Source organism: Schistocerca serialis, chromosome 10 (assembly GCF_023864345.2).
Source record: "Schistocerca serialis cubense isolate TAMUIC-IGC-003099 chromosome 10, iqSchSeri2.2, whole genome shotgun sequence".
Classification (NCBI taxonomy): Eukaryota; Metazoa; Arthropoda; class Insecta; order Orthoptera; family Acrididae; genus Schistocerca; species Schistocerca serialis.
The window spans coordinates 50,669,804-50,689,555 of NC_064647.1; positions in this window are offsets into that span (position 1 = coordinate 50,669,804).

Sequence of the window (19,752 nt, forward strand, 5' to 3'; positions counted from 1 at the left end):
AGACAATGAATTGACATCATTTAGTTCCAGTACGATGGACGTAAAGGAATTATGGGTAATGGACGTAAAGGAATTAAGGGGAAAGTTTAATCAGATTGTAAAGCATTCTCTGGAGAAGTATGTGCCAAACAAGTGGATTAAGGAGGGAAAAGACTCACCGTAGTTTAACAACGAAATTCGAAAAATTCTGAGGAAGCAAAGGCTGTTGTACTCTCGGTTCAAAAGAGAAAGTGCAAATTATGACAGGCAAAAGTTAACATAAATTCGTGCGTCTGAAACAAGGTCGATGCGTGAAGCTTACAAGGACTATCACTTAGCAAAATTAGTTGCCGAGAACCCGAGAAAATTCTGGTGCTACGTAAAGTCGCTAAGTGGGTCTAAGGCATCTATCCAGTCACTCGCTGACCAGTCTGGTATCGCAGCAGACGACAGCAAAAGTAAAGCTGATGTTTTAAATTGAGCATTTAAGAAATCGTCCACGCATCAGACACGTACAGGCACACCGCCGTTTCACCATCGGACAGACTCTGGTGTCGACGACACAGTAATAAGAAGCGTCCCTGGCGTAGAGTTGAAAGGGAATAAGTCGCCAAATTCCATATTCCTAGATTTCCGTAAAGCATTTGACACGATTCCGCATTGGCGACTGTTAACGAAGATACGAGCACACGGGGTTGGTTCCCAGATATGGAAGTCGCTCGGAGACCTCTTAAGTAACACAACCCAGTTTGTTGTCCTTGACGCCGAGTGTTCACCAGAGACAAGGGTATTGTTGTAACTGCGACCGGAACGGTCGTGGGGTTGAAGTGACAGAAAGTGTGGCGGGACCACCAGAGTGGCCCGCGAACAACAACACAATGGGACAGGACGGACACGACCAATGGAGGACAGAACGAACAACAACAAGTTCGAAACAACGGAGTCACAAGGAAACCTAACAACCACGTCCACTCATACACAGAACAAGTAAGTAAGTAAGTAAGTAAGTAAGCTGTCTAACGCGAGGCGACGTGTCCAGAGACATACGCAAGATTAGACGGGCTGGCTGAGCTTTTTTTTTTCTCTTTATTGTGATTTCATTCCCCTGCCCCATATGGCCAGGGGAGGGCTGTCAGCGGCACCATCCGCCACTCTTCAGCTGAATCACATGACAACTAAAACAAGAATAAAATGCTACTTATATAAGGCGATAAAAAAGGGGAACATAACACAGAGTAAGGGGAGATAATGGAGGTAAAAATACACTGACAGAGAGACGTTCACCATAAAGTTAAAAAGCACAGTTGGCGATTCTTAAAACACAAAGAAGACACTGAATGCACATGCACAAAATGGTTCAAATGGGGACTTAACATCGGAGGTCATCAGTCGCCTGGAACTTAGAACTAATTAAACCTAACTAACCTAAGGACATCACACACATCCACGCCCGAGGCAGGATTCGAACCTACGACCGAAGCGGTCGCTCGGTTCCAGACTGCAGCGCCTAGAACCGCACGGCCGCTTCGGCCGGCGCACATGCACAGGTTAAAAGCCGGCCACAGTATTAAAAAGACTCCAGAACAACACACTTAAAACCCACTTGGAGCACACATGGTTAAGTATAAAACTGCCAGGTGGACCTGCCGAGGGAGAGGTCAGAGAGGATGGAAAAGGAGGGGAGAGCAAGGGACAGCAGGGGAGGCGGCGGAATGAAGAGAGTAGGGGCATCAGCAGGTACACGAAGAGGCAGGAGACTGGTGGGGCAGGAGATGAAGAGGGAAGACAAGGCAGGAGGGAATGCAGAGACACTGAAAAGGAGCACAAGAAAGGAGGGAGAGTAGGAGGGGAAGCCGCTCAGGAGAAGGGAGGGGGAGGAGAGGGAGCCCTGAAGAGGTGGCAGGAAGATGGGGTTAGAGTTAGTAGGAAGGGTAGATGTCAGGGCGAAGCTCATCATCCGGGAGGGGTAGATGGTGGAAGTTGCGTTGGGAAAGGAGGCGGAGGATGTGGAGATGGAGAGAGGGTGGGACACAGCGGTAAAGGCGCGGCAACGGGTGGTGGTTGAAGAGGAAGGGAGACACCAGGGGGTGAGGAGGATCAAGGTGGCGGACAATATATAGTGTGCGGATGTGTTCAAGGAAATGGGGAAGGTGGGGGAAGGGGATGAGGTCATAGAGGATGGGCATGGGGGACGGAAGGCGGATGCAAAAGGCGAGCCGGAGCGCATGCCGTTCGAGGATTTGGAGGGCTTTATAGAACCGGGGAGGAGCGGAAATCCAAGCTACGCTGGCATGACAGAGGATGGGGGTGGCTGAGCGAGAGGCAGGCGCTTAAGTACTCTATCGGGGGCGCCGCTATTGGCCGCTGGAACCACGTGTTCCAATGTGGCGCCCTCGCACTAAATGTGAGCCAGGAGGTGAGCGCCACCACAGCTTACAGCACGATGGTGCTGAGACCTCTAGAGGTCTTCGATGTCCATGACGTCTGGTGGGGATTCAAATTCCGCGGCATGTGGTAGCAGAGGTATCGTAAGGAGTGCCCCACGGAAACTGCTACAGGCATGTGTATTCAAATACAGGGATACGTGAACAGGCAGAATACGGCGTTGCGGTCGGCAATGCCTACGTACGACAAGTGACTGGCGTAGTTGTGAGATCGATTACTGCTGCTACTGTGGCAGGTTATCAAGATTTAAGTGAGTTTGAACGTGATGTTAGCGCACGAGCGATGTAGAGAAGAAGTGGGGATTTTCCCGTATGACCATTTCACGAGTATACCATGAATATCGGGAATTGGGTAAAACATCAAATCTCCTCCACTGCTGCTGCCAGAAAAAGATCCTGCAAGAACGGGACCACCGACGACTGAAGAGAACCGTTCAACGAGACAGAAGTGCAACCCTTCCGCAAATAGCTGCAGAATTCAGTGCTGGGCCACCAGTAAGTGTCAGTGTGTGAACCGTTAGACGAAACATAATCGATATGGGATTTCGGAGCTGAAGGCCCACTCCTCTACCCTTCATCACTGCACGGTACAAAGCTTTACGCCTGGGCCCGTCAACACCGATATTGAACTGTTGATGACTGGAAACATGTTGCCTCCCCAGACGAGTCTCGTTTCAAGTTGTATCGAGCGGATGGACGTGTACGGATATGGAGACAACCTCATGAATCTGTGAACCCTGCATGTCAGCAGGGGACTGTTCAAGCTGATGGAGGCTCTGTAATGGTGTAGGGCATCTACAGTTGGAGTGATATGGGACCCCTGACACGTCTAGATATGACTCTGATGGGTGACCCATACGTAAGCGCCCTGTCTGATCACCTGCATCCACTCATGACCATTGTACATTCCGACGGACTTGGGAAATTCCAGTGGGACACTGCTACGCCCCACACGTCCAGAATTGCCACAGAATGGCTCCAAGAATACTCTTCTGAGATTAAACACTTCCGCTGGCCACCAAACTCCCCAGACATGAAAATTAATGAGCATAACTGTGAGGCATTGCAAATTGCTGTTCAGAAGAGATCTCCATCCGCTCGTACTCTTAAGGATTCACGGACAGCCCTGCAGGATTCATGGTGTCAGATCCCTCCAGCACAACTTCAGACTTTAGTCGAGCCCATGTCACGTCCTGTTGGGGCACTTATGAGAGCCGCGGGGGTGCTACACGATATTTGACTGGTGTACCAGTTTCTTTGGCTCTTCAGTGTATGTGATCGGGTGGACAGGGTAAGCGAGGCAAGGGTACCGTGAGGACTGCCCCAGGGAAGTATATATCTACATTCTCCCCGAGCCACTATATGGTGCGTAGCGGAGGGTGCCCTGTCCCAGATGAAGAACACTTTCCTAAAATTCTCGCAACAAACCAAAGTCGACCATTCGTCTTCTCTATCCTTAGATACTCATTCCATTTAATATTACTTAGCAGCATTGAGCCTAGATATTTAATGGACCTGAATGTGTCAAACAGCACACTACTAACGCTGTATTCGAATATTGTGGATTTGTTTTGCCTACTCATCTGCATTACGTTGCATTTTTCCATACTTACAGCTACCTGCCATTCATAACACCAACTAGAAATTTTGTTTAAGTGGTCTTGTATCTGCCTACAGTCACAGAACGATGGCATCTTCCCGTACACCATATCATCATCAGCGCACTGCTGCTTACCCTGTGCGACATCCGGACATGGCCACATACTTGTTCTCAACTTTTTCAGTTATCTTTATAAATATAATTCTACTGTACGTGTGTATGTCACTGAATTCCTCCTAAACGACTGGACCGATTTGAATGAATGTTTTTATATGCGTTTTGGGTGGCGCCCTGGATGGTTTAGATTCACAGGTCAGCCCAGCAGATGGCGCTGCAGTCGGTATCTAGGTTATATATCAATACTGCAACTAAACAGTTGGATCGACTTGAATAAATTTTTGTGTATAAGTTCAAGTGGGGACCTGCAAAATTTACATTCTTGAATCAGCACGGTAGGTGGCGTTGCATTTTTGTGTGCAATATTGAGCGTATTACATTCACATATAAGTCACGTGCATAGGATTTCGTGTATTTTTCATCATTTTAATTTGAGTGTATTATACTAAATGTGTTTCATTATTTCGACATTTAAAATTTTTTGTACGGTGTCTTTTGATATTTCAGGTGTTGCGTTTCAGTGAATATTAAGTGTATTATATTCACATATAAGTTACGTACATAAAACAGTGCCACGTCTTCGTGGACGAGGAATTCACAATTAGTCCAGAACTGTCGGATAAATAGATCGACAGAAGATCAATAAGAAACCAGGCTGCAATCAGACGTGGTAATGGAAGTCAAGAGCAACGCAACGAACGCCTTCGAGCTAATGCATTGAGACCAAGACTGGCCCGTCAACGGATCACCGACACATTCAGAACAAGTGAACAGCAGCGTCTGCAAGTCTATCGCGCATAGACACGTGCATCGCTTCTTCACCTTGCGTTTGAATAAGAGTCGGACATCGACTATTCGTCACATTCACAAATTGTAATCGGTGCTATGAACAAACAATGCCAACACTGTCATGCACTCAAATACAAAGGCGAATCTGCCGGTTTCTGCTGCGCGTCTGGAAAAGTTGTATTGCCACCATTGAATTCGCCGCCAGAACCATTGAAAACACTGTTGGCTGGAGCTACATCTCAATCTAAATTGTTTTTGCGTAAAATTCGCAAATTCAATTCGTGCTTTCAAATGACATCATTTGGAGAAACAAAAATCGTTCAGAATGAGGATGGTCGCAATTTTCAATCAATGTTTAAGATTGAGGGACAAGTGTGTCATCAAGTTGGTCCAGTTGTTCAACACCGTTTCAAACAGACTGCAAAAAGACAACTATACGATCGTCATCAAAGCAGACAAAGTACCAGCTGGGCAGCACGCGGGCCGATATAATGCACCGACGTTTAATGAAGTTGCAGTTGTTATGGTTGGCGACGCATTTGAACGTCGAGATATACGAATCCAGCGCAGAGGTAACACAGTGCACACGATTGAAGACAGTCATCGCTCTTACGACGCTTTGCAATATCCATTGATATTTTGGCAACGAGAATATGGAATATCAAACAAAGAAATCCAGCGACAGGTACAATCTACACATGTCATTACCCAATATGTTATTTTTATGCACGATTAATTTCGTTTTATCTTAATTATAGTTTTACTTTGCAGTTGCAGAAACCAGCAAGAAAGTGAGCGCTATGAACTTCTACGCATATCGGTTGATGATTCGTGCCAATGATGCCGCCAGCATCGTAATCGCTCACTTTCAATTATCGAATACATGTTGTTGTGGTCTACAGTGCAGAGACTGGTTTGATGCAGCTCTCCATGCTACTCTATCCTGTGCAAGCTTCTTCATCTCCCAGTACCTACTGCAGCCTACATCCATCTAAATCTGCTTAGTGTATTCATCTGTTGGTCTCCCTGTACGATTTTTACCCTCCACGCTGCCCTCTAGTACTAAATTGGTACCGAGCGAGGTGGCGCAGTGGTTAGCACACTGGACTCGCATTCGGGAGGACGACGGTTCAATCCCGTCTCCAGCCATCCTGATTTAGGTTTTCCGTGATTTCCCTAAATCGTTTCAGGCAAATGCCGGGATGGTTCCTTTGAAAGGGCACGGACGATTTCCTTCCCAATCCTTCCCTAACCCGAGCTTCCGCTCCGTCCCTAATGACCTCGTTGTCGACGGGACGTTAAACACTAACCACCACCACCACCACCACTAAATTGGTGATCCCCTGATGCCTCATAAAATGTCCTACCAAACGATCCCGTCGTCTAGTTAAGTTGTGCCACAAACTCCTCTTCTCCTTAATTTTACGGAATACCTCCTCATTAGTTATGTGATCTTCCTATCTAATCTTCAGCATTCTTATGTAGCACCACATTTCGAAAGCTTCTATTCTCTTCTTGTCTACACTATTTATCGTCCATGTTTCACTTCCACACATGGCTACACTCCATACAAATACTTTCAAAAACGACCTCCTGACACTTAAATCTATACTCGATGTTAACAAATTTCTCTTCTTCTGAAACGCTTTCCTTGCCATTGCCAGTCTACATTTTATATCCTCTCTACTTCGACCATCATCAGTTATTTTGCTCCCCAAATAGCAAAACTCCTTTACTACTTTAAGTGTCTCATTTCCTAATCTAATTCCCTCAGCATCACCAGACTTAATTCGTTACTTCGACAACATTCCATTATCCTCGTTTTGCTTTTGTTGATGTTCATCTCATACCCTCCTTTCAAGACACTGTCCATTCCGTTCAACTGCTCTTCCAAGTCCTTTGCTGTCTCTGACAGAATTTAAATGTCATCCGCGAACCTCAAAGTTTTTATTTCTTCTCCATGGATTTTAATACCTACTCCGAACTTTTCTTTTGTTTCCTTTACTGCTTACTCAATATACAGATTGAATAGTATCTGGGAGAGGTTACAACCCTGTCTCACTCCCTTCCCAACCACTGCTTCCCTTTCATGTTCCTCGACTGCCATCTGGTTTCTGTACAAATTGTAAATAGCCTTTCGCTCCCTGTATTTTACCCGTGCGTCCTTCAGAATTTGAAAGAGAGTATTCCAGTCAACATTGTCAAGAGCTTTCTCTAAGTCTACAAATGTTAGAAACGTAGGTTTGCCTTTCCTTAATCCTTCTACCAGTTTTTCCAGACTTATTAAACTGACAGTTCGGTAATTTTCACACCTCTCAACACCTGCTTTCTTTGGGCTTGGAATTATTATATTCTTCTTGAAGTCTGAGGGTAATTCGCCTGTCTCATACATCTTGCTCGCCAGATGGTAGAGTTTTGTCAGTAGTTCTAATGGAATGTTGTCTACTCCCGGCGCCTTGCTTCGACTCAGGTCTTTCAGCGCTCTGTCAAACTCTTCACGCAGTATCATATCTCCCATTTCATCTTCATCTACATCCTCTTCCATTTCCATAATATTGTCGTCAAGTACATCGCACTTGTATAGGCCCTCTATATACTCCTTCCACCTTTCTGCTTTCCCTTCTTTGCTTAGAACTGGGTTTCCATCTGAGCTCTTGATATTCTTACAAGTGGTTCTCTTCTCTCCAAAGGTCTCTTTAATTTTCCTGTAGGCAGTATCTTGCTTACCTCTCGTAAGATAAGCCTCTACATTCATACATTTGTCCTCTAGCCATCCCTGCTTAGCCATTTTGCACTTCCTGTCGATCTCATTTTTGAGACGTTTGTATTCCTTTTTGCCTACTTCATTTACTGCATTTTTGTATTTTCTCCTTTCATCAATTAAATTCAGTATCTCTTCTGTTACCCAAGGATTTCTACTAGCCCTCGTCTTTTTGCCTACTTGATCCTCTGCTGTCTTCACTATTTCATCCCTCAAAGCTACCCATTCTTCTCCTACTGTATTTCCTTCCTCCATTCCTGTGAATTGTTCCCTTATGCTCTCCCTGAAACTCTGTACAACCTCTGGTTTAGTCAGTTTATCCAGGTCCCATCTCCTTAAATTCCCACCTTTTTGCAGTTTCTTCAGTTTTAATCCACAGTTCATAACCAACAGACTGTGGTCAGAGTCCACATCTGCCCCTGGAAATGTCTTACAACTTAAAACCTGGTTCCTAAATCTCTGTCTTACCATTATATAATCTATCTGAAACCTTCTAGTATCTCCAGGGATCTTCCATGTATACAACCTTCTTTCATGATTCTTGAACCAAGTGTTAGCTATGATTAAGTTATGCTCTGTGCAAAATTCTACCAGGCGGCTTCCTCTTTCATTTCTTAGCCCCAATCCATATTCACCTACCACGTTCTGTTCTCTTCCTTTTCCTACTACCGAATTCCAGTCACCCATGACTATTACATTTTCATCTCCCTTCACTACCTGAATAATTTCTTTTATCTAATCATACATTTCATCAATTTCTTCACCCTCTGCAGAGCTAGTTGGCATATAAACTTGTACTACTGTAGTAGGCGTTGGCTTCGTGTCTATCTCGGCAACAATAATGTGTTCACTATGCTGTTGTAGTAGCTTACCCGCACTCCTATTTTCCTATTCATCATTAAAGCTACTCCTGCATTACCGCTATTTGATTGTGTATTTATAACCCTGTATTCACCTGACCAAAAGTCTTGTTCCTCCCGCCACCGAACTTACTAATTCCCACTATATCTAACTTTAACCTTTAAAATTTTCTAACCTACCTGCCCGATTAAGGGATCTGACATTCCACGCTTCGATCCGTAGAACGCCAGTTTTCTTTCTACTGAGTAGTCCCCGCCCGGAGATCCGATTGGGGGACTACTTTACCTCCGGAATATTTTACCCAAGAGGACGCCATCATCATTTAACCATACAGTAAAGCTGCATGCTGTTGGGAAAAATTACAGCTGTAGTTTCCCCTTGCTTTCAGCCGTTCGCAATACCACAACAGCAAGGCCGTTTTGGTTAGTGTTACAAAGGCCAGATCAGTCAATCATCCAGACTGTTGCCCCTGCAACTACTGAAAAGGCTGCTGCCCCTCTTCAGGAACCAAACGTTCGTCTGGCCTCTCAACAGATACCCCTCCGTTGTGGTTGCACCTACGGTACGGCTATCTGTATCGCTGAGGCACGCAAGCCTCTCCACCAACGCCAGGGTTAATGGTTCATAGAGGGAGGATCGAATACATATAAGCGATATATTGATGAAACAGCTGGCGGCATCATTGGCACGAATCATCAAGCGATATGCGTACAAGTTCATCGCACACACTTTCTTGCTGGTTTCTGCACCTGCAAAGTAAAAATATAATTAAGATAAAACGAAATTAATCGTGCATAAAAATAAAATATTGGGTAATGACATGTGTAGATTGTACCTGTCGCTGGATTTCTTTGTTTGATATTTAAATGATATCCATATTCTCGTTGCCAAAATATCAATAGATATTGCAAAGCGTCGTAAGAGCGATGACTGTCTTCAATCGTATGCATTGTGTTACCTCTGCGCTGGATTCGTATATCTCGACGTTCAAATGCGTCGCCAACCATAACAACTGCAACTTCATTAAACGTCGGTGCATTATATCGGCCCGCGTGCTGCCCAGCTGGTACTTTGTCTGCTTTGATGACGATCGTATAGTTGTCTTTTTGCAGTCTGTTTGAAACGGTGTTGAACAACTGGACCAACTTGATGACACACTTGTCCCTCAATCTTAAACATTGATTGAAAATTGCGACCATCCTCATTCTGAACGATTTTTGTTTCTCCAAATGATGTCATTTGAAAGCACGAATTGAATTTGCGAATTTTACGCAAAAACAATTTAGATTGAGATGTAGCTCCAGCCAACAGTGTTTTCAATGGTTCTGGCGGCGAATTCAGTGGTGGCAATAGAACTTTTCCAGACGTGCAGCAGAAACCGGCAGATTCACCTTTGTATTTGAGTGCATGACAGTGTTGGCATTGTTTGTTCATAGCACCGATTACAGTTTGTGAATGCGACGAATAGTCGATGTCCGACTCTTATTCAAACGCAAGGCGAAAAAGCGATGCACGTGTCTATGCGCGATACACTTGCAGACGCTGCTGTTCACTTGTTCTGAATGTGTCGGTGACTCGTTGACGGGCCAGTCTTTGTCTCAATGCATTAGCTCGAAGGCGTTCGTTGCGTTGCTCTTGACTTCCATTACCACGTCTGATTGCAGCCTGGTTTCTTAAATTTTCATTGTCCTTCAATTGATCTTCTGTCTATCTATTTATCCGACAGTTCTGGACTAATTGTGAATTCCTCGTCCACGAAGACGTGGCACTGTTTTATGTACGTAACTTATATGTGAATATAATACACTTAATATTCACTGAAACGCGACACCTGAAATATCAAACACCGTACAAAAAAATTAAAATGTCGAAATAATGACACACAGTTAATATAATACACTCAAATTAAGATGTTGAAAAATAAACGAAATCCTATCCACGTTACTTATATCTGAATATAATACGCTTAATATTGCACACAAAAATGCAACGCCCCCTACCGTGCTGATTTAAGAACGTAAATTTTCCAGGCCTTCACTTGAATATATACACAAAAATTTATTCAAGTCGATCCAGCTGTTTAGTTGCAGTATCGATAAATAACCTAGATACCAACTGCAGCGCCATTGGCGGGCTGATATGTGAATCTAAACCATCCAGGGCGCCACCCAAAACGCATATAAAAACATTCATTCAAATCGGTCCAATCGTTTAGGAGAAGTTCAGTGACATATACAAGTACAGTAGAATTATATGTATAAAGATGATTGAGTCCCAACAGAGACAAACTTTATTTACATGGAACACTTGAATAGTATGAGGTGAAGCGTTCTTTCTACTGTCCACATAAACTGCCAAAAACCAGACTCTTATCAGTGTGACAAAGATATTGCCGATGACTAATGGAAAAGTGTTACTCCCTTTGTTGTCAGATAGTACTTTGTTTACAATATACTTGGAACTATAGGTAACATATGAAGTGTTCTATGGGAAATGTTGTCCACTGTCTGAAAATGTACTGATGTGGGACTGTATTTCTTATTCCAGGCTTTATTAAATATTTTTCTCACCCAAAGCATAAAAATGGTTCAAATGGCTCTGAGCACTATGGGACTTAACTTCTGAGGTCATCAGTCCCCTAGAACTTAGAACTACTTAAACCTAACTAACCAAAGGACGTCACACACATCCATGCACGAGGCAGGATTCGAACATGCGGCCGTAGCGGTCGCGCGGTTTCAGACTGTAGCACCTAGAACCACTCTGCCGGCCCCAAAGCATATCTTACCTATTCAACATTGTTCTCCTCTACACAATATTTTGCCGCTTACTTACTTAATTGTTAGCTCTATTAGCCACATACCAATCGTTATACAAAAATGTGGAAGCAACAGATATTTCAATAATTTCTGCTGTATAAGAATGATGTTTCCCTCCATTATTCTGACAGCCACAGCAGGTCACACAAAATCGTGTTTGTGAGCCTACATATAGAGAAAACGAGGAGAGCAAACATATTATTTTTGTGTCTGCCAATGACGAATGAAAGTTTCTGTACAATGCACTCAATTCTTTGCATACATGAATGTCACTCTTCCACTGACATGTTCACTATGGGATGCAAAGCTACATCTTGGTCTAACTGAAGTCCCTGATATCTCTGTTCAGTGTTGCATGTGATATACTCCATATTTATGGCTTTGGATCCAACCCTGCCATCAGATACTAAGGATACATTTTCTGTCATTTAAAACAAATTTTGCTATTACAAATGGATTTATGATTTAGTTGGTTAAGTACTCGAGGATATTCACATAATTTGCGATTTTATTTTATCAGTAGTTAATAAGTGCTACATATCAGCATTATATTATTACATGACGTACTGCATTATTTGCTAACACTTACATAATGTTACCTTATATATTCTAATTCTACATTTATAGCAACGAACAAAATTTTATGATTACTGTCCACAGCATATGTTTTGCTGTGGACATCTGACATCGTAAGGAAAGCGAGTAAGTCGAACACGTACGGAAATCCACTGACATAAACAACTTTTATAAAGTGGTGATAATTATAACCTGGCTCCTGGGAATGAGAGTTTTAGAAACTTCGAAGCTCTGTCGCTATTCTCATGCTGCTGTCGTGAACATCTGTGAGGAATGGTCGAAGTATGGTAAAACGATGAGCAGACGACAAGGTACTGGACGACGACGCCTTATTACAGAATGTGGAGGCAATCTGTGGCAGACCTGGTGACAGAGGCACGAGTGACGATTCAGAGCACACATTGTTGAAGATGCGGTTCGGCAGCAGATGACCCGTGCATGCTCCCATGTCGGCCCAATGATATCATCAGTTACGCATTGCAGTGGGTATGTACCCATCTAGATTGGACTGACGGTAAATGGTAGTATTGTCTGACCAGATGAATCACATTTCTTGCTAAACCATGTCCACGATATTGTCTAGGATCGCTGTCCTCCAGGCAAACAGCTGTTAACCCACTTCCACATTGGCACTGGAAACGTGTTTTGTTAGAAACAATTTTGAAATCCTGGTAAATATGGTGGCACAATGTGTTTCAAAGCAAGACACAGATTTCAAGACAGCAAATACAGTGAAGCAAAGAATGGCCATTACTCCTTTTTTTTTTTTTTTTTTTTTTTTTTTTTTGCAAGTAAAGATGCATTTCAGAGCCTTGTGTATTTTTATTTCACATTTCGTTTCTTTTGATTCACGTATGTCACCGAGGAACTGCACGACTTCAAAACCATGTGACTTCAGCTTACAAGTTCCTTCTGCCCCACTGTACGACTTGGTGCTTCCCTCCACTGTCCTTTCCTTCCTTCGGTATTGAAAGATTAACGATGTAATCTTAAGCTCGACAGAGCGGCTTTTGGTGATAAATGCAGTAGCAGTTCTTTCCAGAGAGTCCTGCTTTCGTTTACTTTCTTGTGGCTGGAACTCCTGACATGCGAGAGGCATTCCTCTGCTTCTTACGACGATACCATTTCCAAAACATTGCGGCCTCGTGCATTCCATTTCAGTATCAGTATCAATGAACAGTATGTGCAAACATACAACCAGGTGAACATCGAGCAAACCAAATCACACACAAATACTATGCCTTGCAGTGGTGACATGCAATAACTGTCCAGAAACATTGCTTTCTTTGTTCAGCACTGGCAATGCCACGCACAGCTGTTTCCATGTTACAAATATGATTGCAAACATCAGCCAGCAGTATTGTCACAAACATGTTGTGAACTTCAGTACTGACACGCTTGTGCAAACATGCACCACGCCACAAACATAGGTTTCTGGGGGCACTTTAATGTTATGTGTGATATTCACTTTGGTTTCCATGGCAGCAGTGCTAGTATTCTAATTACCACGACGGCTGAGGAGTACGTGAACGTTATTGAGGACCAGCTGCGCCCTTTCCAGCTTGGGGTCTTCCCAAATGGCAGTAGCATCTTCCAGCAGGACAACTGTCCATGTCAAACGCCACAATTGTGCTACAACGGTTTGAGGAGTGTAATAGTGAAGAGTTGAAGCACTGGCCACCAATTTCGCCCAATGTGAACCAGACTGAGTACATCTGGGACGTTATCCCGTTCCATATCGTGCTCACCAACTAGTGGTCTTTAATTTGCAGAATCTGTAGGACATGAGTACAGACATCTGGTGCCACTTACCTCTGGACGGCTACCAAGTACTTTTCGAATCAATGACGTGCACAATAGCTGCTGTATTGTGTTCCACAGGTGTACCAACACATTGTTAGTGTGTCGATGGTGATTAGCGAAGCTGATTTGTTAAATTCGGCATGCCAGACATTTGTAGATGTCGTCACCAGAATAAAATTTTTTTTACCTTCAGTACCAAAGCAAAAGAGTTGTATTGCAACTCGGCTATCCTGACAGTGTCATTTTCTTCTAGTTCAAGTTAATAAACCTTCTGTGTACTAACTGGATACTTCCCTGGATTGACGTCTTAGTTCCGTCGAATTTAATAGTGTATGTTTTCAACCTGTTTTTAATTCTGTGATTTATCCTTCGTAGAACCACTTGCATCAATATCAAGAGCTCACATGGACAACCAGTTCTAAGCAAAGAAAGGAAAGCATAAAGGTGGAAGAAGTGTATAGAGTGTCTGTACAAGGGCGATGTTCTTGAGGACAATATTATGGAAATGGAAGAGAATATAGATGAAGATGATGTAGGAGATATGACACTGTGTGAAGAGTTTGACAGAGCACTGAAAGACCTAAGTCGAAACAAGGCCCCGGGAGTAGACAACATTCCATTAGAACTACTGACAGCCTTGGGAGAGCCAGGCCTAACAAAACTCTACCATTTAGTGAGCAAGATCTATGAGACAGGCGAAATACCCTCAGACTTCAAGAAGAATATAATAATTCCAAACCCAAAGAAATCAGGTGTTGACAGATGTGAAAATTACTGAACTATCAGTTTAATAAGCCACGGCTTCAAAATACTAGCACGAATTCTTTACAGACGAATGGAAAAACTGGTAGAAGCCGACCTCTGGGAAGATCAGTTTGGATTCCGTAGAAATGCTGGAACACGTGAGGCAATACTCACCCTACGACTTATCACAGAAAATAGATTAAGGAAAGGCAAACTTACGTTTCTAACATTTGTAGACTTAGAGAAAGCTTTTGACAATGTTGACTGGAATACTCTCTTTCAAATTCTGAAGGTGGCGGGAGAAAATATAGGTTGCGAAAGGGTATTTACAATTTGTACAGAAACCAGTTGGCAGTTTTAAGTTTCGAGGGGCATGAAAGGGAAGCAGTGGTTGGGAAGGGACTGAGACAGGGTTGTAGCCTCTCCCTGATGTTATTCAATCTGTATATTGAGCAAGCAGTAAAGGAAAAAAAAGAAAAATTCGGAGTAGGAATTAAAATCCATGGAGAAGAAATAAAAACTTTGAGACTTCCTGGCAGATTAAAACTGTGTGCCCGACCAAGACTCGAACTCGGGACCTTTGCCTTTCGCGGGCAAGTGCTCTACCATCTCAGCTACCGAAGCACGACTCACGCCCGGTACTCACAGCTTTACTTCTGCCAGTATCTCGTCTCCTACCTTCCAAACTTTACAGAAGCTCTTCTGCGAACCTTGCAGAACTAGCACTCCTGAAAGAAAGGATATTGCGGAGACATGGCTTAGCCACAGCCGGGGGGATGTTTCCAGAATGAGATTTTCACTCTGCAACGGAGTGTGCGCTGATATGGCCGCAGTACAGCTATGAGTACCGGGCGTGTGTCGTGCTTCGGTAGCTCAGATGGTAGAGCACTTGCCCGCGAAAGGCAAAGGTCCCGAGTTCGAGTCTCAGTCGGGCACACAGTTTTAATCTGCCAGGAAGTTTCATATCAGCGCACACTCCGCTGCAGAGTGAAAATCTCATTCTAAAAACTTTGAGGTTAGCCGATGACATTGTAATTGTGTCAAAGACAGCAAAGGACCTGCGAAAGCAGCTGAACGGAATGGACAGTGTCTTGAAAGGAGGAACATCAACAAAAGCAAAACGAGGATAATGGAATGTAGTCGAATTAAATCGCGGGATGCTGCGGGAATTATATTAGGAAACGAGACGCTTAGTACTAGATGAGTCTTGCTATTTGGGGAGCAAAATAACTGATGATGGTCGAAGTAGATATGATATAAAATGTATATTGGCAACGGCAAGGAAAGCGTTTCTGAAGAAGAGAAATTTGTTAACATCGAGCACAGATTTAAGTGTCAGGAAATATTTAGTATTGGAGGGCAGCGTGGAGGGTAAAAATCGTAGTGGGAGACGAAGAGATGAATACACTAAACAGATTCAGAAGGATGTAGGTCGCAGTAGGTACTGGGAGATGAAGAAGCTTGCACAGGATAGAGTAGCATGGAGCGCTGCATCAAACCAGTCTCTGGGCTGAAGAACACAACAACATTGTACAGTATTAGTCACTGTTATCTGGCCTGTAATTATGGTAATGAGGGTTTTGATGTTCGACCATTTCAAACACAGTGAAACTAATGTTATTGAAGCAGATAAGCTCATGAGAGGCTATTGGATGGGAGTCAGATAGTTCACTGGAAGTTTGAATTGTCACCAACAAGCGGAAGCAGTCTATGGTAACTCCATTTGAAGTCCTTGCAGCTGAAATGAAATTAATTTTATATAAGACATTTAACATGCCTTTCGCTAAACTTTGTATTTCGGCAGCTGTGATAAATCTGTTTTATTCCTTATGAACATAACATAATTTATTATTACTGTAAGTTGGCTACTGCGGAATTAGGGTAATCGTGCATTTCAACGAAAATGTCTGCATGAATATTTCTTGTAAAATAGGATTCCTTGCACAACTTTAACCGAATGAAAGAGCCTTCTATTTAATTAAGAGCCCTCAGCTCGTAAGTCCTTATGTTTTCTTTTAATCTGCTCGTGTGTTTGTTGAATGATTTTGTTATTATGGATACACGGTGACTAATAATTTTATAAGTCTGTTATTCTGTAATGCAATATGTCGCCTTCTGCGGAGTCTTGCCAAATAATAATAGTCATAAACTACACTTCCGTCTGTTCCTGATTGCTTTCTGCGAATTCTGTTTCAGAATTTTTTCATTAATTTAAAAAAAGGTTATCTGATGATCTTTTGACTAAAACAAATATTAGAACTGTGTGCCAAAACGCCTTCTGCATCTCCTGTTGCCATTTTGTAAGTTCCTTCAGTGATTTTAGAAACGGTTATCTGTTGATCTTTGGATTAAAAAATTGTAACAATGTGGTAACATCGAGTAACAATTATAAAAAGAATGTGTGTGATATTTCTGGCAGTTTCCAATAAACTTCTGACATGAACGATACAAACAATTACATGTATTTCCGAAAAAAAAGAATGTGATAGTGGATGGTGGAGCTGAATATGCTTTGGCACAGTTTGCACTGTTGCCAGCTTACTGATGACGTTACCAATGACATCATATTCAATTTGGTAGAATCCCCACCTTCCCCTACATGAAACCCCTCTGACATCATGGGCGAATCGCTCTGTATATAAAATAATGAATAACTCAGATTCTGACGCTGAATTAAAAATTCCAGGATGGTAGACCTAGCCCAACAGCCGTAAGTATAAAATTAAAGATGGGGGGATCTTAGGGCAGCTTCTATGATGTCTGAATCCGAGTTAGTGCACCAAGATGGCAGCGACAGTCTAATTGTTCTAAGTATAAAATAAAATAATCACCTGGTTTTCTCAGCCTAGTGGCATCAGAAACCAAAATGACAGACGTGGTGGATACTGGGACACCTCTGCATGGCTGATAGGTCACTTGTGCTAAGTGTGGAATCCAGGAGGTGCACTTGATGAAACTGGGACAACCTGGGTGGTTGTAATAGTTCCTGGATTTTTCGATTTTGCTCAGCATGATGATGTCATATACAAGACAGTGGAACTGGTGTATCCTGGCACAACCTACAAGTTTTCCCGGTCACTTATGCTAAGTATAATATCCAAGGCGGTATTCATGAGGATGCTGGGCACTCTACATGGTTGCCACGTCACTTGTGTCAAGCTCAGAATCTGTTTCTATGTTTATAATGGCCAGAAATTTGAGAAAAAGTCCAACTGTGCAACAATATGCCATCTGTTTTACAAGGTCCCAGTTATACAGGGTGAAAAGTATTTAAACCGACAAACTCTGGGAGGTTGTAGGTGACATCAAAACAAATATTTTTCCCTAATGTCATTTTTTCCTATGAGGATTATTTAAACCGGTGGAGGGCATATTACGCGCTTCAGCTGTTAGAGGCCGTATTACCATCTTCAATTGTAGGCAACTGCTGTCCGCCAGTGTAGTAGTGCATTATCTGTGTTTACTAATGGAGCGATACACCTGGAGTGAGTACACTGATATGGTTGGTGCGTACTACGAAGCGCACCACAACGGACGAGCTGCACAGCGGGTTTATCAACAACAATATCCTAATCGCCGTATCCCGCATCATACGACCTTTGCTGCTGTGTACCGTCTGCGTGAGACCGGGCCATTTAGCAGATAACCTAGACAGGGACGCCGTAGTACGGTAAGAACGCTGCAATTTGAGGAAGCTGTCTTGCAGCATGTGGAGCGGTATCCTTCAATCAGCACTCGTGCAATTGCGCGTAACATGGGGACGAATCAGATGAATGTAAGAACAGCCCTTCGAGAGCAATTTTTACGTCCATTTCGCTTACAGCGTGTCCACAACCTGGAACCAGTTGATTATCCACCCAGAGCACAGTTTTCGCAGTGGTACCTGGAAAAGTGTGAAATGTATCCTACATTTCCATCCTCTGTGTTATTTACCGATGAAGCAACGTTCGGGCGTGATGGAGTCTTCAATATGCACAATTCGCATGTTTGGAGTGAGGACAACCCACATGCCACAGTTACTAGCGCTCATCAAGTGCGGTTCTTCGTTAATGTGTGGGTCGGTGTTGTTGAGGACTGTTTAATTGGGCCGTATCTGCTACCTAGACCATTAAAAGGCAGGCAGTATTACAATTTTCTCACCAGAGCATTGCCAGAATTGCTGGAAGACGTCCCGCTCTCTACAAGACAACGCATGTGGTTCCAACATGACGGGGCGCCGGCACATTTCAGTCGTCGTGTGCGTCGATTCCTGGACCGACTGTTCCCAGAAATGTGGACTGGTGGAGGTGGTCCTGTACCATGGCCTGCTCGATCCCCAGTTATGTACCCTCTGGACTTTTTTGTGTGGGGAGAGATGCACAACCTGGTTTATGCAACTCCTGTTGCATCAGAAGAGGATCTGGTTGCTCAGATAGAAGCAGCAGCAAGAACAATTCAGGATACTCCTGGGGTTTTTGCCCACGTCAATTAGAATATGATCCGATGGTTCAACCTTTGTTTACGTGTCAGTGGAGGTATTTTTGAAAATCTACTGTAATTGAAATTGGGTTGTGTTAATGTGTTGCCTCTTGGTCACAAAAAAAATGGAGAAGTGTTTGTTGGTTTAGTTAATTCGCCACCAGAGAAATCTTCCTCTACCGGTTTAAATAATCCTCATAGGAAAAAATGACATTAGGGAAAAATATTTGTTTTGATATCCCTACAACCTGCCAGAGTTTGTCGGTTTAAATACTACTCACCCTGTGTTTTCTTAAGAGTCCATTTGCCATAAGCTTAAAACAGTGTAACCGACTGATACAACCTGCATTTTTAAACAGTTACCCCTCCCTCTGACATTAACCACCGAAGTTAGATATTCAGGAGCTGTCTTACCTAAGTTAAAACTGTGTACTGTTTAAACATTTACGGTAGGATGTGATAGGGGGAACTGCGTCTTTCTTTAGACTAAAACGTGGAAACCTCCGTTGGTGCCACTGCGCCACCCCGTGCAGCCCGCTGTGCCACAGGTGGCCACCACCTGCGGCCACTCGACTGCTGGCGCGGGGCCAGGACTCGCTGGCTCACGCTATGAACACGCCGACTGTGCAAGAGAGGTGCAGCTGTAACCTCACACACCACTGCAGTGACTCGTCGTACCACATCACAGCAACATCCCCTGGTGGGCACATCCTCAGCTGCTGCATGACATCACGGCTTTTGCTGCAACCCCCCTTCTGCCAGACCCACGAGACTGCATTCGCTGTCTTCTTCATGCCTGCG